The sequence below is a fragment of the Trichosurus vulpecula genome, chromosome 5 (genome assembly GCF_011100635.1).
Source record: "Trichosurus vulpecula isolate mTriVul1 chromosome 5, mTriVul1.pri, whole genome shotgun sequence".
NCBI lineage: Eukaryota > Metazoa > Chordata > Mammalia > Diprotodontia > Phalangeridae > Trichosurus > Trichosurus vulpecula.
In genome coordinates, this window is record NC_050577.1 from 155,861,817 (window position 1) to 155,886,426 (window position 24,610).

The 24,610-nt window shown below is 36.1% G+C and overlaps 1 protein-coding gene across 1 annotated transcript in view; it reads left to right on the forward strand.

The window, feature by feature from the left end:
- Nucleotides 1-1,368: 1,368 nt before the first annotated feature.
- CD36 (CD36 molecule) overlaps nucleotides 1,369-24,610 on the forward strand; it is a 90,495-nt gene continuing 67,253 nt past the window's right edge. Inside the window, exon 1 of the mRNA XM_036761560.1 lies at nucleotides 1,369-1,452. The gene's annotated coding sequence lies outside the window, so the exon portion shown is untranslated. The remainder of the gene's footprint in view (nucleotides 1,453-24,610) is intronic.

Genomic DNA, 24,610 nt, shown 5'->3' on the forward strand with positions numbered 1-24,610 from the left:
TGAGAGCGTTTTCACTGCCTGTTCATGTTCCCAGCCAACTACTTGACCCTGGGGTTTTTTGTGGGGGTATGACTGCTTGTAGAGTAGAGAGTACTTTGTCCCAAGCTTGAGGGGCTGCACTGTTGTTTTCAAAGCTCTGTCTACATAGCAAGCTCTGCCACACCAGTGCTCCTCCTCCCCCAAGAACTGCCAACCTGGACCACAACTCAGATCTAAGCAGGCTCTGCACACCTGCTCTGCACACCTGCTCTGATCTGCCACTTATTTCCTCCCACCACGTGGGCCTGGGGCCAGAAGCAACTGCAGCTGTAGCTCTGTAAGCAGCCTCAGAGCAGCACCTCAAACTCTTTTCTCTCTGTCCCCTCAGTTTTTTCCTACTAACCTTCTCTGTTGTATTTGGTGTTTGTGGGTTGAGAAGTCTGGTAATTGCTACAGCTCACTGATTCTGGGTGCGAAGGTCTGTTCTGCCTGGCTCCCAGTCTGGTTGGTCTGGGTGCGGCCCATGCTGGTCTCTGCTCTGCTCCCAGCTTGGTGCAATAGACCTTACCTAGCAACTATCCAGGCTGTCTTGGGCTGGAGTCCTGCTTCCCTCTATTTCATGGATTCTGCAGTTCTAGAATTTGTTCAGAGCCATTTTTATAGGTGTTTGGAGGGTCCTGGGGCAGAGCTTTAGGCAAGTCCCTGCTTTCCAGTTGCCATCTTGGCTCTGTGCCGCCCCCCCATTGTTCCACAGATATGTTTTTATAGGAAATAAGGCCTCATCATTAGTTTGTGCAGGAATATAATTACCAAAAAATACCCTGCTGCAGAATTCCAGAGAAATTAATAGAAGCATTTTTATACATATATGTGTGTTTAATGTATTAAAATGCATTAATTCCATTTAAATTGTTGAAAGTCTAGGTGGGACCCTCTCACTTTTACCTTCCTCTCTACCTTCCTATAAAACAGAAAGGCTGAAGTGTCTTGTTGCTTTAACCAACCCCTCTTCCCATCCCCCACCCTTGAAAAGCCAATAGCTATTTTGTTGCATGGTTCCTAAGAGAGCTGGGAAAGTTATAGGCTAGGACACAGGATGAAAAGAGACCAGGGAATTACTATGAAGGAGCAAGTAGTAAAATCCCTGAAGAGAGAAGCACTGCTGTGTTCTTTTAAAAGTCACAGAGTAATTGTTTTAAAAAGGAAAAGAGCTGTGATGAAGTGTTTGGCAATCACTGGATTGAGAGATTAAATTGATGTGGGCATCCCACAGCCTAGTTTGAGGGTTTATCAAGTTCAGCAGCCATTCTTGGATATGTGAAGGTGGGGCTGACTGATAAACAGCAGGCTTTGTCTGTTGACACAAGTCAAAAATATTAAGAGCCTGCAGTGTTAGCCATGTAGCCTTCCAAACGCAATTTCAATGGCTGTTTTACATTGGTGACCTTGTTCCTGGACTTCTCACTGGTAAATGTACGTATTCTGTTGATCTTTCAGAAGATTATGCACCTCATGACTTAAGAATTCAAGTCTAGATGTTGCTGTAATAGAAAAAAAACTGTAGATTTCTTGATGTCTTGAAATACATTGCCTTGTTTTTCTTTAGTTTTTGTTTTTGCCTGAACTTCTTATGTTTCTACTAAAAGTAGGAAGAAATTAGGCATCTTGATGGGTGGGTGAGTTCGGGCAGCATCATCTTAAACATTTGGCTCTGCAGCTGCTTGGTAAAAGAAAGTGGAATACTTTTTCTTCAAATGTAATGACTATGATCATCAACTTGGCTGCCACTCTTTTCAAACACCTGTTTACATAGCACATTATAGTAGGTGATTGCAAAGGCATAAAAAAGTAGAGCATTTAGCTTGAGCCCCGAAGTGATAAATTTTTTGAGAACAGAGATTATCATATCTATCTTTTTATTCCCATCACCTAGCACTGTATCTTGAACATAGTATTACATTAATGTTTGTTGAATTGGGAGAGGGAAAGGGGTGTAATGAACATAAGTATCTGAAAAAGGGACATCTTTTTTTAGTCAATAAATCAACTTTAAGTGGATTGGCAATTATTTTTTTTTAATTTGCCAAACTAGAAAGTTTCAGCAGAGGATTTGGGTTTGTTTGTGTTGGTCACCTATAGCTGGTGTTAAAAAGGCATGTCATCTGTCACAGAAACTTTTAATTCCTCTTCATCCCCTTCAAGCCCTGCCGTTTGGCCTTTCCTAATACTTATTCTAATCTAACTTGTGTTATTTGTAAAGGTGTCTTATCTTCCCATGGGATTATAAACCCTTTTGAGGGTAGGATCTATGTAATTAAAAAACAACAAAAAACAAACAAAACTTTTATCCCCAGAAACTAGCACAGTAACTTTCACATTAACAGATGTTTAAGATATATAGATATATATGTATATTTGAATTGAATTTATATTTAATATATGAAAAGGAGGAATATATCAGTCTACAAACACTTATTAAGTGCCCATTATGTGCCAGGCATTGTGGGTAGAAAAAAGTAACCATAAATGTACAAGTTTAGTCTGCCCTCCCTACTCCTCTTCATGATGAGAATAAGTAAACTCTTCCCTTTTCTTACATGATAGTTCACTCAAATCATGATATAGGAGACAGGTAACTCATAGAATTTCCCCATGCAGATATTTTTAGAGTGCTTCTAATTCAGAGATTATCACTGTTAATTATGTGGTGTTTCCCTTTGCTCTTATTCAACATTTCTACCTTTTACCCTCAGGTCTTAGAATGATTGAATCATTGAAGGGAATAGACTTGGTGCCAAGACTATTGCAAGGTTTTGACTTGGGCAATCATGTGTTTATTCTGGCTACAAGGCAGAAAAAACAATAATTGAGGTAACCATTAAGAGAGTCCATTTGTGGGTAATTCTTTAAAAAGTTTTCATGGGTAACTTTAGAAATTGAAAGGATTTCTTTCTTTCATGATGAAAATTGAAATAGTTGTCGGATCACTTGATTCCTCCCAGGCTGTTTCTTCATCTGTAAAACAATGAACTTGTGTGATGACCTCTGATGTCACTTCTAGCTGTGATTCCATGAACAGAAGAAAGTGGCTACAAATGCTACTTAGCTGTGTACTGCTTCACATTCTCTTGGCAGACTGTGACATTATATTTTCTACTCTGCCCTGATAGAGTGAGACTCTACTTCGTCACCTTGTCCAGGGACATTTCATAGTTTAAGTGTATCTTGATTTTGTTATAACATTATTTTAAGTTGCTGACAACAATGAGTGTCTGAACATGAAGTGAGTTCAATGTTCTGTACCCTCCACTCTCTTTCCTCAAACACTCAGGCATGTTTGTAATGGTGGGGCAGGGGAGTGGGGATACTAACAGGACCAAGGCCAGAGCATTAGGCAATCTAAAGATACCTCATTCCATGATTTATTCCTGACATTGGGGCCAATTTCTAATTCCCCCATACCCCAATGATTTTCCCTCTACAAACGTGAGTTTGCCATTTGCCACACATTGACCTGATACTATTGGTATTGTGAAAAATATTAAAGTACTGAAATACTAAGCACGTCAGCAAAAAAAAAAAAGCACTTACCTATCTCCAGCTTCCTCCACTGTTGTTTACAAAATATATTTGCTGACTAATTTTATGCAAATGCATTTACCAATCCTTTTAAAATATGTATTTAAGTAGAATCTTCCCTTTGACATTAACAGCTTTCTATAGCAAAAGGTCTTAATTTTACTTTATGCAGGTGAAAATGTCACCCTAAATGCAGGTGCAAAAAATTATAAAATATCTGACTATGAATTGTTTATTTCACATTCAACATATAAAAGGTCTGACTTTATAGGAAAACCCCATGAATGCCCATTTTACATCGGCAATTTCTTTATTTTTTCTTTTCTTTTTAAGAGAGAGAATTATAATCTGGGATATTTAGTCCTTGCTGGGTTTTTTTTTTTCCTTATTTCTTTGTGCATCCCCTTTTTGTATTGTTTGATCCATTGACTCCCCCAATTAAAAAAAATACATAAAACTAACATCGTGGGACATTTGGTGCCAGGATGTTTCAAAAGTTCTTGCTTATGGGTGATGAAAGATCTGTGGACTCATAAGTGTTGGGCAGCCTATGGAGTCTTAGGTTGCTAAGAAACTTAGTGACTATGGAATTGCTATGGTAACCCAATTTATCAGTGAATGCAAAACTAACTTACCTGGCACTTCTCCAATTCTCCTTATTCTGCTTGAAAGAAAATTTGAAGCAATTCTTCCACCAAACAGGTATGTAACAAATAACAAAATTGTATATGACTGAAGAATAATGTAGCAAAGGTCAAGCTTGGTTGGGGCAGGGGAGGGGGAAGATTCTTTATAAGAGAGTGATAGATTGGGTTTTTTCATGCCAGATGGCAATTATAGGAAAAATTCTTTCATGTGACATTACTATGTGCATAGACAGCATTTGTTAATTTAAAAATGTCATTATGACCACTCATTCCACTGAATGTTAAGCAAAGAGGTAATACTAACAATAAGATAATGAATAATATTTTAATTAGTTTTCTACCAGTAAATGCATTTCTCAGCATAACAAAGTAATATTTTGAAATTACATTTTATTTGTAAAGATTCAACTCAACAAGCATTTATTGAGATTTAATCTTTAAAAAATTGTATTGAAACAAAAATGATAGAAAATAAATGATCATGTTTCTCATTTTAAATTATTTAATAATTAAACTTGCCACCATTTTCTGTTGTTTGTACTACTGAGCTAAGAGGCTAACTTTTCTGCTTTCTTTGTTAACCTGTGCTAGACTAATAAAATAAATTTGACAATATTCTAACATATTCTACTAAACATACTAGAAAAATAAATCAGTTTAAATTTGTGTTATCGAAGAAATGAAAACAATACATTAGATGATTATCCTAGCCCTGGGTTTGAGGATATGATTGTTCCCTTCAGTATCTCTTTCTATTATTTTACCATTATAATTGTAACCATATTTTACTAAATTTTCATTTTTCCCTCTCACTTAATGTAGCTATACTGTATAATCAATATTGTGCATAGGCACAATGTGCAAGCACTTTTGTGAACTGTATGTATATCTGTGCTTTCCATGTTGAAAGCAGCATTTTCTATGCATACTGCATTTGGGAAACTACTAACAGCCAGAGATTTCCCTTGAGATAAAATTAATAGGTTTTATTTAGTTTCTTTTTCTCTGGAGTTTTGGAGTTTCTACTTTTTGTTTTGTTGTTTATAAGCAAATTACATGAAAATGATAAATATAGTTTATTATTTAGGGAATAATTCAAGATAAAAGTCTTTCACCTTATAAATATTATTGAAAATTATTAAGTGCCATAAAGGGGCAGGGTTCTATTTTCAGATTTTCTTTCTACCTCACTTCTTTCCATAGATCTCTTTGTCTAATTATCAAAGGAACTGTCTCCATTATTCACCAGTTTAGCAGGATAATATTCCTGTGAGACCAGTAATAACAGTCATCTTGCAGTTGCGGGTGTGGTGTGGTAAGAGAAGAGGGAAGCTGGCAGAATTTAAACCCCTTTCCTGGGCTTAGCTTCTGAGAATTAGGTTTCCTATCCTGAGAGAAGCCATAGTCTAAGGTCTTTGTTTGTTTTTTTACTCCTAGATAGCATTGTACCCCTTGACAGTAGAAAAGGCTGTAACCTAGTGATCAATTTTCAAATGAAAATAAATCAATTGAATAGCCCAAATGAAAACCTGAGCTGGCTGGCTTTTGATCAGACATATTGAAGTGCTATAGCTGGTCAACTAGCTCATGATACACACACAATGTATTTATGTGTATGTGTATATGTATGTATACATGTACACTATTTGTAATATGTGTGTATATTTCTATATAACCAAATATATTTACAACTCAAATATTTTGCTGAAAACCATAATCCAATAAACCAATAGAAGTAATTGATTATTCTGCATCCAAACAAACATAGCTATTGCAGTTTGTATGTTTCATATAACAAGTGTAGCTCATTTTAATGTATATGCACTCTTTAAAAGTTGCATGCAAGTCAAACATGATTTAAAAGTAAAGGAATTTTATGGTGAATTCTTTAGTAACCATGAAACATCTTCCTAGTAAGACTATAAAACAATTTTGTTTATGCTGTGTAACATGTAATGAGCGTGATTATTTTGAAGACTCAATTATTAAATATTTATCTTTATAATTATATGTTAAATAGATTCTATTAAATGCATGTCCATGTGTTTAGAGATATATATGGTTTATCCCAAAAGTCAGTATAGTTTTAAGTTATTAAAATTTAAACTGCACTAAAACTTTCGGCCCACTCCCAATTGCTATATATTAGTCATATTGTGAAAATGTATTTTTCACTTTTGCTTCATAGGGGAATGATGAAACTGTATAGGCTTTGGTATGTTATGTATATATGCATATAAGTATACATACACATTTGCAAATTGTGCATGCATGTGCACATACATGTATATTTCTGTATATACACGTGTTTATATGGTTGTGTCCATGTGTATATGTGTGTATAAAGAACATGTGTTTTTCCGAGCTTGTTATTTCTGTTTCCAAGATTCTTAGTTAAAACTAATGCTGTGTACCTTGTTTAATTATTATTAATTATAAGAAAAATTACGTAGGATATTATATCAGTGATTTTATAAACAATATGCTTAGGGAAAAAACTTCAATGCCTAACAAAAGTATCTACCATTACCAACTACAAATTTCTTATGTGTTCAGCTGTGAGCCTAAGAGTTGATAATGACTTTCTTCCATACAATGCTCATAGTGGTTACTCAAAATTATTATGTAGGAGTCATATTGTGGAAATGTATTTTTCACTTTTGCTCCATAGAGGAATGATGAAACAATATAGGTCTCTGGGAAAAAAAATCAGCTGAAAAGAATTTCTTACTCTGTATTTACTATTAATCTTTAGATCCTTATGATCTAAGAAAAGTCAAGTATTTAACAAATAATATTTCAGCTTTCCAAAAGCTCTACAAATATTTATTTCCCTTTTTGATGCAATATTTTCCGAAGTTGCGAAACAGAGATTTAAAGTAATCACGTGACTTTTAAAGGTGGCAAAACTAGCACAGCACAATCAAATATTTATCAAGCAACTACAATGTACAAGTCATTGTCTATAACACTATATTACTATAGCAGTGACCAAAATAAAATACAAATGGGGGGAAGATTCTTTATTCTTATCTGCAGAAACCTTTGGAATTTACTTTTAAATAAAAATTCACAAAAATTCACAAAATTTAGAAGAATTTCCAAACCAGGACAATTTCTGTGGGCAAAACCTTTCACCCCTGTAGGCTTCAGATTCCTCATCTGTAAAATGAAGGACTTGTTTGAGATGATCCTCAGCCTTATGAGCTAAATGAAAACATAGGATAGTTTAAATTTCAAAAGAAGTTATGACTCTAATGTCATTGCCCGACTCCAGTACCGAGGTCGTATACCAGCTCCAATAAAAAAAAGTTTCTTTTTTCTTTCCAAAATAAGGGGTATCGTTAGAGAGATTATAGATCTAGCTAGGGCTATAAGGAAATTCAGAGGCTTTCTACTAGTCCAGAACTTTCATTCTTTAGTTAAGGAAACTGAGGTCAAGATTGGTGAAGTGATCTACAAATAATAAATGTTAGAGGCAGGATTTAAATGGAGGTCATCTTACTCTGAAGTCAGTGCTCTCCACCTTGTATTACACTGCTCTAAGACTAGAAAAGAAAGAAGGCAAGTCATATGGTGAGAGTAAAGAGAAGTCTCCTCCTCCCCTGACCACCCTTGAGAGCAAGTCCAAATTGCTCCATGGCAAGGTCAAAAAAATTTAGAAGGTCCCTAGTCACAATGGGTCTAATGCCTATGGAGGACTCATGGGAAGAAAGAAATGTGAGTTTCACAGAATAAAATTAAATGGACAGGATGTGTTACCGAAAAACATGAATTGGATGACCAAGCTGCATAATGTATCTCCAGTAATACAATTTTCTCTGGTGATATTTTGTTAATGCAATGTGTGGTAATCAAACATTTTAGCCTCTTTCATATGTGGTATATACAAACAACCTGAAGTTGGGGCATGATAAATTGTTCCCTTGTGTTGAGAGGGAGGGAATGGAAGCTTTTAAATATATTGCACTTAATTTTTACAGAACTAATTTGTCACACACTCAATTGGGTATCTTACCCCACAGGAAAGAAGGAGGAAGAAAATAAAAAAGGGGGGACAACAGAAGGGAGGGCTGACGGGGAGGAGGTAATCAAAAATGAACACTTTCGAAAAGGGACAGGGCCAAGGGAGAAAATTCAATAAAGGGGGATAGTTTAGGAAGGAGCAAAACATAGTTAATCTTTCACAATGTGAGTATTGTGAAAAGATTTTACAATAATGATACGCATGTGGCCTATGTCGAATTGCTTGACTTCTTAGGGAGGGTGGGCGGGGAGGCAAGAGGAGAGAGAATTTGGAACTCAAAGTTTTAAAAACAACCGTTCAAAAACAACAAAAAAAAAGTTTTTGCATGCAACTTGGAAATAAGATAAACAGACAATGGGGTGTAGAAATTTATCTTGCCCTACAAGAGAGGAAGGGAAAAGGGGATGGGAGGGGAGTGGGGTGACAGATGGGAGGGCTGACTGTGGAACGGAGCAACCAGAATATACGCCATCTTGGAGTGGGCAGGAGGACAGAAATGGGGAGAAAATTTGTAATTCAAACTCTTGTGAAAATCAATGCTGAAAACTAAATATATTAAATAAATTAAATATGAATTAAAAAAACAAACAAAAAAATAACTAATTTGTCATACTTTATTATATGTATGTACATATGCACATGTGTAATACATATCCACATATATGTGCATAGTTCCCCATCTCTGTGAAGTAGAGAGGAAAATACATTTTCTTGTCTCTTACAGTTCTTCATTCCCTCTCTCAAACCAAATATGTTCCTCATAATTACCCAGTGTTCTGTTGTTGTTTTTTTATAGTTGGTCATGAATAAAATTTACCTTGTACTGATTGAGGGAAAATTTCAAACACAAAAACAAAATCAGGCCATTCACTTATAACATTCTTGATCATATTCACACACTCTTGCTCTCCATATTACCAGGGAGATAATGTGTCTATAGAAGTATCAAAGAGCAAAGAATTCTGCCATTTTTCAAAACTTGAGGAAGGGGTGCAACAAAAGGAATACTTATGAGAACTTGAGATCCTAGAATAGTAGAGACTACTGACAAGTGCCCAAATTTTCCCCAAAACATATCATTTCAGTGTCCCCCAAATTGAATAATAGAACTACTATGGCAATGTAAAAATGAACATGAAAAAAGGAGACACACCAAAGAGATAGGAAGCTGAATATCCAGCTCTAGTTTTCAAATTTTCACTTGGGATAGTAGGATTTAGAGTTAGAAGGAAACTCTGTATGTTAGATTCACCTACCAGGGGTGGGGAAACTCTGCAGCTTCAAGGCCACATGTGGCCCTCTAGGTCCTCAAGTTCAGCCCTTTGACTGAATCCAAACTTCCCAGAATTTCACAACAAATTTATTCTGTTCATATGGTCTCAATCAATGGGTTGAGAGCACTATAAATGAATTTTATTACCTTAGATTATTTTATCAGATCAATGATTTAGCTATATGACCAAGCTGCATAGTGTATCCCCAGGAACATAGTTTTCACTAGTGATATTTTGTTAATGCAATGTGTAGTAATTAAAACCAGTCAAACCTTTTAGCCTCTTTCACAAGTGGTGTATAGAGACACCCTGAAGCTGTGGCATAATAAATTGCTCCCTTGTGGTAAGGAGGGGAAAAATGGAAACTTTTAAATGTACTGTACTTAATTTGCACGAAACTCATTTGTTGCAATTTATAGTATATATGAGTGTGTGTACATATACACACGCGTAATATATCCATTTATGAATATATACATATATACATGTATATTCAGCCTTCAATACAAATACAAATTTAAGGTAGGCAGAATGATGTATTGATATAGACCCAGCCTCGGAGTCAGAAGGAGTTTGGGTTGAGTCTCACTTATGACACGCATTGGTTGTTGATCCTGGATAACTCACTTTTCAATTGTCTAGTTTAAGAAACTCTCAAAGACTGTATGTTGCAGAAAAGATGCCAGCCTACAGTGGCAGGAGTTTCTTACCAGGAACTCCCCCATGCCAATACAATTCTGAATCATATAAAGTTTTTAAATCAAAAGAACATCAGACTGGGATTAAGTGACCTGGGTTAGTTTGTTCTAAATTGCTTTCATTAACTAGTTGTGAGACCTTAGGAAAAATCATTTAAACTCTCTGTGCTACACTTTTCTAGCATATTATGTGAAGTGATTGGACAGACTGACCTCTTTGGTTGTCTAAAGCTTTTAACATGTCAAATTCTGATATAATTGTGTGCCAAAAGTCAGAAATGTATATAGTCTTTCTAGGGACTATGTAGTACAAAACTAATCATCTGCTCCTACTTGAACTATGAGAATTTAACATGTCAGATTCCTATGCTCAATTATATGAAACACTTTGTATGGAAGAATAGGATAAGCTAATTTTAATCATAATGAGACTTAAATTCATTTGGTCATTATTCTGCCAAATGGAATGAAACTAATTTTCTTGATGCATCATTAAGAAAGTAGAATCTCCAAACAGAATGTTTAACCATAAAGTAGGTCAGATCTATGAGCTTAATAAGTTGGATAAATTGAATAAATTCTTATGGTTGTTTCTAAGCTTGGAATTCTCTTCTTCTATGGCTTCATGAGTAAAAAATATTTTTATAATTAATTTATTTGGCACCTTTTCCTCATATGTTAGCTTCATTGATCAATAATCCTTGCCTTCTCCCCAAACTAATTAGCCATTGCCTTAAAAAAAGAACAAAAATCAGTTAAGCAAAGCAAACAAGTCTGACAATATCTTCAGTATTCCAAACCCATAATCTCCTACCTCTTCAAATTGAAAAGGGAGATTAATTTTCTTTGGTTTAATATTGAATTTTATTGATATATTTTGTATTTTAGATCACAAAATTTTACATTTCTTCACCTTTTCCTCACTTGCTATATATGTATTATATACATAATGTGTGTGTGTTTGTGTGTATAAATATAAACACACATATATACACAGACACACACACACAGACATGGCCAATGTTCAGTTCTTTTTGTTGTGCATGAGAGAAATTTACCCTATCTTTTTTGGAATACAAACATTACACCACTCCCCTCTCTCATTTTTAAACCTTGCTCATGCTCTCACAACACACTATTTGCCATGTAGCCAGATTTAAAGGAGGCAGATTAAAATTAGAATAAATAAAAGGATGTTGGAGTTGACCAAGAAATAAATGGAAAGTGGAAGATGGAAGTTGTGAAAGGGGAAAATATGGTCTAATCAGACAATTACTTTGGACTCCCACTTAGAAGATGGACTTGATTGCTTCATGGAAAATAATGGTCCTTAAAAAAATAGACCACCTAAAATGGAATGGATATCAGCATTCAACGACACATTTTCCTTCATGTGCAATCTTCTTTGCCCCTTATAGGACTCTTTCTCTCCCATGCTGTGATTATACAGTATTCCCAGATGAGCCAGAGAATGAGGAGGAAAACAGGTCCAGAGAATTTCTTGGGTCATGCCCAGAAAATGCTTTAGACCTTGGATTACTGTAAGGATCCTGTCGGAAGCCTTGTAACATGGAAAACACTGATATTCTTAGCCTATTCACAGCGAACAGGAAAGCCCTGTTTACAACAATAGCAATATTGCACATGCTCAACAAACACGCTCAACCCACATATGGACCTTTACCCACAGGCCTGAGGCTTTGCAGGATAAGAAGGTAGGCTTGTGGATCCCAGCTCTACCAAGTTCAGAAACTGAGGACCAGAAGGTTATCCCAGAAGCCAAATATCTAGTATTAAAAAAGGTTATTCCAAAATTCTTAAGATCACATTGGTATGTAAGTCATAATGTTGATAAGCCTACCTGCTTGGATTGGGGCTCAGGAAGGATTAGAAGGGAAAAGTTTTGGAAATTCTATTGACCCCATGCTGTATCTGTTGCTGGTTATTTATATAACCCCAGAACAGGGTGTAGCAACATGATATGAGAACTGATTACATGCCTCTGCTGCTTAGAGTATAATGACAGACATTAAAGGTGTGAGTATGATGGGACTTGAGGACAATATGCAAGGAATTTGAGCTGGCATGAAGATCAGAGCTTCAGATGATGTTTGGTGGTGGCAACATCAAAACTGTGAAAACGGTGAGCTTCTCTACTTCGTCCTTGCTCTTCTTCCTCCCACTCCTTCTACCCCATTCCATTAATATCAATTTGAGAGGATCTGAGGAAGAGTAGAATCATAGTGAGTTCTAAAGGGCAGCTTGTTATATTAGAGACTTTTCAGACATAATCTCCTAGAGATCATTTAATTAGCTGTTTTGAAACTGTGGTGGTGGTGGTAGAGACTTGTATCTATCCTAGGTAAGGCTTGACAATGTTAACCCTAGTTGTGAAGATTATAATGTTTGATTACAATGATTACATGCTTTTGAAAGATATTTTAATAGATCATTTGCCCCATGATGTTCTAAACACAAAAGGTTTTTCCCAACTATACCAAAATATCTGCTGATTAAATGGGAATTAACAAAAAGGCAAGGAGTATTTATTTGTATTTTAAACTTAAACATGGGTATTTCCCATGGGCATAATCTTGAGAATTTTACAGATCTTGGCCTGTGTGGGCACAAGTTTCCCGATGAAAGCAATCTTCATCGTGAAAAGCATTGATTGTGCCATGCTCTTATTTTGAAATCTATTTTAAGTTGCCAAAAAGCTCATGTCTTAGATTTTAATACACCATTTTTGGCTATTCAAAATGAACCTACAGAAAATGTGGATTTTTCAAATGTTAGTTAATTTTTTTTCTATTTCCTTTGCTATTGCTATGTGCTTTGTTTTCACCAATTCCATAGCTTCATAGGTAAGGAGAGTTGGATGAAATGGTCTCTGAGATTCCTTACAATTTTAAAACTCTGATTTTCTTGTGTAAGTCTTTTGTGTTTTGGTTCCAAGCTTAAAATTTGTCTCACTTGTTGTTATTCAGTCATATCTGACTCTTCATGACCCTGTTTTGGGGTTTTCTTGGCCAAGATACTGGAGTGGTTTGCCATGTCCTTCTCCAGCTCATTTTACAGATGAGGAATTGAGGCTGATAGGGTCAAGTGACTTGCCCAGGGTCACACAGCTAGTAATTGTCTGAGGCTCGATTTGAACTTATGAAGATGAGTCTTTCTGATTCTGAGCCCAGTGCTCTATCCACTGCATCACCTAGCTGTCTGCAATTTGGATCATAACAGTAGACTATTCAACTATCCTCAAACCCTGATCATCCCAATTAGTGGATTCACAATTAATGAGAGGTAGAATGGAATAAAGGGAGTTGCCCTGGACAGTGATTCGTAAAATGTGGATTCTAGTCCAAGAACTCACATTAGTTGCTATTTGAGAAAATTAACTTTATAGACATCATTTTCTTTATTTGTAAAATGACAACAAGATGATCTCAAGATTCCTTCTGGGCAAGATGTTCAGTGGGAGCATTTCTACCTCAGGAATTTCAAAATGCTACTTTTTTATTCTCTAGACTTAAGAAAGTGATGCAGGATAAGACAATAATGAAGAGTAAAATCACAGTGTTGGGTACTTTTTTTTTGCCCTAGAGATCTGATTATTAAACATTTAACAGCACATCAGTGCTTCTGGGTCTAAAATTCAGTGTTTGAATAGACTATGTCTGATTTTTGAGAGATCTTTGATTTTTGAATACAGAACAGATTGATAATTCTCCTATTTGCAGTGGCTCAGTGGATAAAGTGCCAGACTTGGAGTCAGAAAGATTCATTTTTCTGAGTTCAAATTTGACCTTAGACACTTACTAGCTGTATAACGCTATGCAAGTCACTTAACCCTGTTTGCCTCAATTTCTTCCTCTGTAAAATGAGCTTGAGAAGAAAATAACAAACCACTCTATTATCTTTGCCAAGAAAACCCCCAAAGGAGGTCCCAATGAGTTGGACACAACTGAAAAAAAAAGTCATCTGAGAATGTCATAGCTAACTGCGACATTAGTGGCCATCTAATCTAGCTTAAACCTCAATAAGTTTTCTCTGCAACATATTCAACCAGGGGTCATTCAGTTTTTGCTTGAAGTCTTCCAGGAAGCAACCATAATAATAGTCAATACATTGTGGCATTAAGAGCGTTTTATGTGATGCGGTGCAAAGAACACAATGTTACTTTGGTACTGAGTTCCAATCTTGCACTGCCACTTAGTGACTGTGTGACTTCAGGCTAGCCAGTTTACCTCGATGAGCTTCACTTGTCTTATCTACAAAATGAGATGATTGGACTACATCATATATAAGGTTACTTTTACTTCTAGATCTGCGATCCTATCATTTATTTGATCTTCTAAATTATCCGGTGAGGTAGGTAGCTACTAAGGTTATCCACATTTCAAAGGTAAGGTAATTGAGACTCAGGCTAATTAGGTTACCTAGAATCACATAGCTAATAAATATTTTAGACAGGACTTCTTGAATAAAACTTTGGTACCCTATCCAATACAAAATACTGCAGCCTATTTAACTACAGTAAAACCTAGTAGGATTTTTTTTTCCTTTACCTCAAGTATTCAGTTTGCTTCTTTGATACTTCTTTCTTTGTTTCTTTCCCTTTTTTGAGGTAATTGGGGCTAAGTGACCTGCCCAGGGTCACAGTGCTAGTAAATGTCTGAGGCCAGATTTGAATCCAGGTCTCTTGGCTATTTCTTCTTGCCATTGCTTCTGATTCTGCTTTCTGAAACCAAGCAGAATAAGCCTAATACCTCTTTTAAATGACATTCATTCAAATACTCAGAGGTAGCCATTATGTTCTCTTTAAATCTTCTTTAGAAAAATTCCTGTTTTATTTAGCCAATCTTAAAAAGGGCATTGACTTGACCTTCACCATGGTGCATGCCTTCCTTTCAATCCATCTGTCCTTTTCATTCCCTTGTCACTAAGATAATTCAGGCCTTCATTACCTTTTACCATGGAGTATTACAGTTACCTCCTAAATGGTGTTGCCAACACCAGGGTCTGGCACCACAATCTGTCATATACACTGCTGCCAAAGTAATTTCCTTGGCCTGAAGCATAGTTCTCACCATGCAATTCCTTTGCTTAGAAAGCTTCAATGCCAACTGAGGAGGGGAAAGGGCAAATTTTCTTACCCTGTTAATCAAGATTCTCTCTCATCTAATTTTTCCTCTGTCTCAGTGGTCCAGGACTCAAAAGTGTCTGATAAAGCCTTCGCTGAGTGGCTTCCTCAAAGATATTCATGGAAAACTCAATCAATCTTCTAACTATAAAAGAATCCATCTGTAGATCTAGGCAAACACATTGTTCTTAGAAAAAAAATAAATAATGTAGCTGCTGTTTGTAATATTTTCCTCAGATTTGGTCTTAGACTGTTTCCTGTGAAATAAAAGGGATTCGCTATAGGGATTTTATTAATCTGGAAGCTATCTTTGAGTTACCAGTGCTCTCCAAACTTTATTTTAAACACTTAAGTCTAGTTAGTAAACCCAGAGACTAGACTTGCAATTTATTTAAAGGCATCCTTAAAGGCCCATTCTGTAAAATAGATATCTCTTGATGTAACGAAAAGCAGGGGGTCTTCTAGGAGATTCTAAAGGCTGAGTAGTGGCTTGAGACCTTTAGGGTCACCTTGAAAAAAGGCCATTTTAAAATAGTTTTTGGTCTGCAGGAAGGCCAATATACATATATAGAGATATAGATATAGTTATATATAGATGACATGTAGATAGATCATCTTTGAGCGTCATAGGAGTTAAGCAAGTCATCATGTAAGTTAATATGGAAAAGCAACACAACTTCCCCAAGTTTCTCTTCTCCTCCCTTCTTCCCCAAAGGACAATTTTTTTTGTAAATATCAGAGATATTTTACATTTTCAGAGATGATTTATTGATGTTGTTGGGTTATTATCATACATTCTATCCTAGCAGGTATTGATACTATTATTTAGTTATTTAATAAATCATGCTGTTATGAAGATTTCCATGGCACTAGATTAATTTGATTCAGCTTGCTTAGAAACATGCTAACCAACTGCATTGGGAGTCCTCCAGTGCAAAAAACAAACAAGCAAAAATTTGATGGTGCATTTTCATCAGTTTAAATTTTCAATATCCCACCATGCCAAGGTACTTTGTAAAGTTGGGACACCCTTAACTGCTCTCATTACCCTGCCATCTAAATTGGTATCCTTATAAAAATCATTTAACACAGTTGTGATATATTGTGTGTTCTGCATTTAATTTTTGCTTTTATGCCCAATTTATTGTGCTTCCTATACTATTTCTTCATATTTTTTCCTACAAGGAAACTACCTTCAAATTATATACAGTGGAAAAATGAATACACACCCTGTGGTCTAAAACTTTTGAAATGGTGAGATTTGTTTTGTAGCCATCCAAAAGTTACTACAAAGTGGTACTTCTGAAGTGTGTGTGTGTGTGTGTGTGTGTGTGTGTGTGTGTGTGTGGAGAGAGAGAGAGGTTGACCTCTGTATGTTATATGTGTATGTGCTTGTATGTATTTATGTATGCATGTATATACCTCATCCTATGTTACATTGTGTGTGCTAGCTAAGAAGTCCGTCATGGAAAACGCTTTAGGCCTGTCCCTGGGGATTTTCTTGCTTCAACTTTGCTTTCTCTAGCTGTATTGTGAAATTCAGTGTTCTTTGTTCTCTTCTATTGCTTCCCCTCTGCCCCATGCCAGTTATATCAGGTGAGCGTGTAATTATGCTTCAGTATAGTCAGGAGCCAAACTAGAGCCCCCATCAAAGACACCTTCAGCAGATAGGAGGGAAGGAATCATTTGGAGGCTCAGATAGTGGGATTGGGGGGAGGAAGAAGATGTGAAGGTAACTTATTAATTGCATTTCTTTAGCACCTATCATGTTCAAGGCACTGTGTTGGTTCCTAGGCATCATATAAGGTACAATTTAAATGTTAACATTATAATTATTATTTATTTATTAATAGGAAGAAACTAGAGAGAGAAATAACCCTGGGAGATAGATGCTGTTGTTATTCCTCTTTTAGAGATGAGGAAAGGAGACAAAAAACAAACTTAGAGAGCTGTCCATGGCACCAAGAGGAGCATAAGCTCATGGATTTAGATCTGAAAGAGACCCTACTTAGAGGTCCTACAAGACCAACTCCCTTCATTTTACAGAAAAAGTAATTGTGGCCCCATGGGACTTACGTGACTTCCCCAAGATCATTCAGCTAATGTCAAATACAAAATTTAAATCCAGGTCTTCTGACTCCAGGTCTAACATTTGAATGGCTTGTCTATGTCATCATCATCATCATCATCCCTTAATAATTATCAATACCTACTGTGCACCAGTCACTGTGCTAAGAGATTTTCAAATATCATTTCATTTTATCCTCACAATGTAGGTGCTATTATTATCCCCATTTTACCTATGAGAAAATGGAGATAAACAAAAGTTAGGTGACTTGCCCAGGGTCACATAGCTAGTATATCTGAGAACAGATTTGAAGTCACATCTTCCCAATTCCAAGACCAGCCCTCTGGAAAGCCACCTCTCTGGAAAGGCTGATAAGGATAACAGGAAAAACTTCCCAAATGAGGTAACATATGAGTTGAGTTTTGAAGGAAGCAAAGTAGGCAGCAGGGAGTCAGTATCTGGAGAGATAGAATATTAGAAAAGCAGATAATTGTGGGGGAAAAGAATGGCATCATAGGCCCACTTAGAGGGTTTGGCTTTGGTAAAGAGAAGGGTTGCCTTTGACTGAGAGAATGAAATAACAAAAAAAGAGTGATCCAAGATGGGGAGATAATGTCAAGGGATTTTTGAGAAGTTGAATAAAGGAGGAGTTCATTGTGTCTATTTTCTTGATGAAGCAGACCCAGGAGATCTTCCACTATGAGATAGTGAAGAGGAGAGGGATAGGAAGTTTGAGAAAAGAAGGTTGGAAGTGGAGCTCTGGGAAAGCAATATTCAATAAGACAAAAAAGAGGATTGCCTTGCAATACTTTTGAAAGAATGTGAGAGGAACAGCTCTTAACTGAAGGTGAGAGATTGTTAGAAATGTACCTGAGTTTGAGAGGTCATGGTGGAGTGGGGGAGGTGGGGAGAGAAGAGAGAAGAATAGCAACTGATGAAGGATAGAGCTAAGCTAGGTGATGATGGAAGTTACAGGGAAGTAACAGTGTAAAGAAGCTTTCATCTTTCAAGATAGCCATTTTGGTTCCCATGGATTGAGGAGTAGGATGATGCAGAAATTAAGCAGGGGCAATACCAATAGAGACAACCTTAGAAAAGTCAGTTTAGGCCCCAAAGGTCTAACTTCACAACTGTTGTGAATATGTCTAAAGTGACATCCTTTCAGGAGACTGAAACAGAGGACTCAAGAGTCTATTATAATAATAGTCATGAAGTCATATGTTGAAGGGATGGCTGTTTCTTTCTTCCCTCTCCACAATAAACCCTGAGGGTAGTGGGAAAGAGGGAATGAAAGATGAAGAAAAGAATGAATAACTGGTATTTTTTTACCTCACCTTTCTTTCACAATATTGTGGTCTTTAAACATCCTATAATTCTATAATTTTTGAAAATGAACTTATAAACAGATGCATCATATAAAAAATGAAATTTACTGTTAAATCTTACTCACACTGAGAGTTGAAGGGGAAGTTATTCATTTAGCCCAGCTCCTTCTTTTTATTTTTCAAAGGAAGAAACTCAAACCCAGAGAGGTTAAGTGACATGTCCAATGTCATGCAAGTAGTAATAAAGTCAAGATATAAATCCAAGTACTCTGTCTTGGCCATGTGGCTTATTGGTTGTAGAACTGCAAAGAGCATTTAGGTCTCTGGATGTTCAGGCTAAAATTCTCCCACCATTATGCCATATTGATAAAACTTAAGGTCACCATTATAAAAAATCACAAGCTCCCAAATCTTCATCTTGAAAATTCACACAGAGCAGCAAGTCTTATCCAATATTCTTCCATAATCCTTAAACACAACTCAATGTTGAACAAGATTAAAGATGGCAAATGATTTTAAAATTGATCCAATGCCGAGGGTTTTTAAACTTTTTTTGTCATGGATGCCTTTGGTAATATGGTGAAATCAACAAAGGCCCTCTTAGAATATTTCTAAATGCATAAAGGAAAAAAATGACAGAATCATAAAAGGAAACTAATTAAATTAAAAAACAAGAATTAAAATATTTTAAAAAACATGGACCCAAGATTAATAACCTATAACACTACCCCTTTCCACCTTGACTGATTTACAATTTAATGCCTATTAAACTCTTTAGAGGTACACACTCTATAGCTTCATTTTATCCTATAAAAGAATCATTTAAGTTTAAGGCACCTGGGACAGCTAGGTGATACAGTGAGTAGAGCACCAGCCCTGGAGTCAGGAGGTCCCAAGTTCAAATCTGGCCTCAGACACTTGACACACTTCCTAGCTGTGTAACTTTGGGCAAGTCACTTAACCCCAATTGTCCTGCCTTCCCCCCCCCCTCCAAAAAATATACCAAAAAAAATTAAGGCACCAAATTGGTTAGTAAACACTACAAAATTGGAGGCTCTTTTATATTGCCATGCTTAAGATTTAAAGGCTTGTTTTTCTTCTTTAATTCCTTGGATTTCCTTATAATCTCATGCTTCTTTCTTTGGTAAAGTCTATGCCCAGACAAATTTCAAGTCTGTTGTTCTTTCCAACTCATATTTCTTTTCATTGTTGGTATTTGGCATTGGCTAACTAAATACTCGTATGCCCCTCCTATTTCCCCATAGAATCCTCTGAACAGGATGAATCCTCTATCTCTTGAGTTTTTTATTCTTTCACTAATAAGTTCCTATACACAGAATATTCCTACATTTTCCTTGTAATTGTTATCTCCTTACATTTTGAGTCACTTCCTTTACCTTTTTTTTTTAGAGGTACATGTTCAATTTATTATATATTTTAAATAAAATCCAAGCTTTACATAATAGTATTTCCATTTTATGTACAATTCTCACTGTTCCACAATGTATATGGAAATAGTCAGAATATTTGATATTTGTTAAATTTAGATTAAAAAAATGATGAGGGCATTAACATGATCTCCCTCAACTTCTGTCCTCTCCACCATCTTCTCTATATTTCACCCTCTCCTTTTTCATGATAGTATGTGCTTAATAAGTGCTTCTTGACTGACTGAGCGATACTTATCCCTGTATACTTAATTCCACATAGTTCCCCTCTTTTTGGGATCCTCCTCTAAAAATGCCATCTCTTTCATCCATCTTCAGTTTAGTTCTTCATTATCATTGAGGCTAACAAATGGCTTATAAAAGTGGTTAGGTCTGCCATACATTGAAGGCATGAACATTTGTAAATTAATTTAACTACAGAACAATATAAATTTTGAAGATTCTCATCTGTTTGGGCATTCTCTTCTATTTTTGCCAGAAATTTCAGTGTGATCACCTAAACTTCTTAATCTATTTATTCAATCAATATATGTTCTTTATGGTTTTATCTCTTGTTTAATATGTCTTTGCACATTAATCTCTTATTTCAATTTTCCATCTTAATCATCTAAACTTCACCAAACTTAACAAGTGTTTTTCACATACTATCATGTTTTACAGTCTAATCCTGATTATAGTTTTAGTAATTTATTAATCTTTTATTAATCCAGATGATAAGAATCAAAACTTTCCCCTTCAAGTCATCAAAATGAATGTTGATATGTTATAGATTCTCCATTTTCCTATTGATTTTTGCAAACCATTTAAAGATAAAATCCATTTAAACAAATATGCCATGCAGCTTTACACTAGTAGCTAAATCAGTAAGCCAGTTTCCAAGTGTTGAAGGTGGCTTTTCTTTCTTCTTCCTCAGTTTACACATACTCATCTTTTACTTACAGGATGCCCTCTCCATAGCTCTTTCATCCTTTGGTGATATCATCTATTTAAAGAAAAAAACAGATCCATTCCTTTTTCTAGTAGACTTTATTCATGTGCTATTATTTCTATTCAATTCTTCCACAAACTTTTGAAAATTAGAAAATTAACTTGAACATCACAACTGCATCTCATTTAACGTGTTAGACATGTTTCTGAAAGCCTCTTTGTAGTTTACATCTTTTTCATTGGAATCAAATTATAAATATATTTAGAATTATTTTAAGCCACAAGTTCCCTTATTTTGAATTCTTTTTGAAAGTGAATACTGAACTCTATAAGTAGGATTTTCTATGTAACGTGTCTTTGCCAACATTTTAAGGGTTCCTGCTAGCTCTTGCCCAAATAAGCCAGCACAGGATACAGAAAAACAGGTAAAATTGCAGTTTATTTATGCACTCAAGAGTGTGACACACACCCATCATTAGATGATGGACGTGTGCATCTCACAATTCTGTAGATGACATATATGACTATGTGTTATATATATGCAGGTTTGTATAGTGTGTGTGTGTGTGTGTGTGTGTGTGTGTGTGTGTGTGTGTGTATAAATAACTTATAAGGAAGATACTGTTTTTCTTTGGTCTGTATTCTTTCCTTCTGAGTTATAGGACCCAGAGGCAGTAACAGAACAGATGTGTTTCTTACAAAGCAGTTTGGGGTAAAATCAAGAAAAAATAGGCAGAAAAAGGTGCTTAGTAAATCAAGAAAGGTTAAATGCTTAAATTTTAAGGAAAGAAAGAGTATATCCTTTAGCATAGCTATTTACACCAGACCAAAGAAAAAACAAGTTCTTTATCAGAAAGTTAATTAGCATTTGTAAAGCCCCTGATCCATACTTTATTAGACAGTAAAAAGATACAGTTATGAGTGTCTGGAACTATGGAAATTCTATGAGTTTTATCATTGCAAAGGTTTTAGGGGGAAAGCATCCACATCAAAGAGGCATCAAAGGGAAAGAAAACTAATAGTAAATATAGGACAAAATGGAGCCAGTTATATTCTCCCTGAAGTCCACTTTGAACAATGTTTTACTGAAAGAACAATCCAAATGTATTTTGTCCTACAATGTTAGTTACTGACAAACAGTGGAAGAGTAAATATACTTCATCTTTTTCATAAATTTTCTTGATGTTGCCAAGAAATGCAGAACCAAGAAAATTTGTAAACGCTTTTATTTTATTGCTTTTTTATTGTGATTTTTTTTCTTCTTGGTTTATAACAATGCAACATTGGGATGCAGGCAAGAATGAGCTAGAACCATCTCCAAATATTTACATCTCAGAAAATGGCGAATGGTTCAAACCAGATTTTGATTTGTTGTTTTGTTGGTTGTATAGACTTAAGACTATGATTAAGGAAATGTTAAAAATCCAGATTGAGGTCAAAAGTATGTCTTTTTTTTTTCTTAAAGCCAGAGAGTTAAGCCATCTCTGAAGGCGGGCTACATTGATATGCCTTGTTTTCATTTAATAAAATGTAAAAATGTGTATATTATCAAGTAAGGTATAATTCCCTTCCCCCTTGTTTTTATTATGAAAAAGTTCACCCTCTGTTCAGGCCTAAACTACCAGTTAAATGCTTTCTGATAGAGTCTTTGTTGAGACATTTACAATTGTGTTCCACTCTCTGTGAATCCATTTGAGGTTTTCTTGGCAAAGATACTGGTTTGCCATTTCCTTCTCTAGCTCATTTTCCAGATCAGGAAGCTGAGGCAAACAGGGTTAGGTGACTTGCCCAGGGTCACACAGCTAGTAAGTTTCTGAGACCAGATTTTAAGTCAGGAAAGTGCTTCTTGATGCCAAGCTTAGTACTCTAACCACTACGCCACCTAGCTGCTGCACCAAATAAAGTTTTTATGTTGCTTTTAACTTTTCCAGGAATTTCTCATCTCCTATCTGATTTGATCCTCACATTAAAACCAGCAATGATATAGTAAAAAAAAAAGACACTGGAGAGGAAGCCTAGTCTGGATTCAGAACACCGTTCTGCTTCTGTAATCTCTGTGTGATATTGAGCAAGAGATTATCTCTAAGGTCCTTTTCCCCTCTAGATATTAAACTTATGGGAGTGTTACCGTGAGAATTATCCCCATTTTATAGCTGAGGAAATTTAGAGATTGAGAAATTAAGTAGCCTACCCAAGCTAAATGGTGGTAAAATTGTGAGTAGAAGAACCCAGATCACTAGACCCCTGGCCTAGTGTTCTTATACCTTCTCATGCCCTTTAAATGAACGGATAGAGGGGCAGCTAGGTGGTGCAGTGAGTGGAGCACTGGCCCTGGAGTCAGGAGGACCTGAGTTCAAATCTGCCCTCAGACACTTGACACACTTACTAGCTGTGTGACCTTGGGCAAGTCACTTTACTGCAATTGCCCTGCCAAAAAACAAAACAAAAAAAAGAAAAAAAAATACATGGACAGAGATAGAGACAGAGTCAGAAAGTCACAGAGCAGGTAAGTCAACACAGTTTTTTCTGTGTTACTCAACTCTTTATATTCTCCTATTTCAGGGTACACGTCTTAAGCTTCCCTGTTGCTTTCTCTGGAGAGTATTGCTAACTATCATACATGGGATCAGCTACTTAACTGACTCTAACCTTTCTATTCCCATTTCAAAGACAGTCATTTAAACTGGGCTTAATCGTTTCATCTCACTTTGATCTTGGATTGGAAACCACACCCCTAGAGGCTCCTATGAATGGCCTTGAAGAACCTGATGGCATCTCTTCTATCTTTTGTTGTGGTTGTTGTTAACTACTTCAGGAAAATGACTGGGATTCTCCAAGGAGAATGAACACAGATTTTGTTATTGCTGCTGCTATACGTTTTATGAGCTAATCCATAATCTAGGACAACTACATGGTTCCGGATAGTGCTCCGGATTGGGCATTAGGAAGATTCATCTTCCTGGCCTTCAAATCTGGCCTCAGAAATTTACTAACTGTGTGACCTTGGGCAAGTCACTTAACTCTGTTTACCTCAGTTTCCTCATCTGTAAAATAAGCTGGAGAAGGAAATGGCAAATCACTCCAGTATCTTTGCCAATTAAATCCCAAATAGGATCATGCAGAATCAGACACAACTAAAATGACTGAACAACCACAACAATCCATGATCTGCAGCAGAGTTACTTCAAAAGAAAGCTCAGGGTGACAATCTACAGAAGACAGGCCACTAAACAGGCTTAGTGAATGCGTGGGATGAAAGACCCACACCAATAAAATTTATAATAAGGAGCCATCTCAGGGTGGGAACAGAAATAAGCTTTATTCAATTCTCGAGAATTGGGCATCCCCTGCTAGAACGAATCCAGCAAGGGAGGCACTTTACAAGGGGCTAGGCACCCATAATTATACCTAACACAAGAGAATTCCCGCCCACCTCTGACCCTTCTCACCATTGGCTGGGAGGTGGGCTTACAATCTGAGCACAAAAGCTAGATT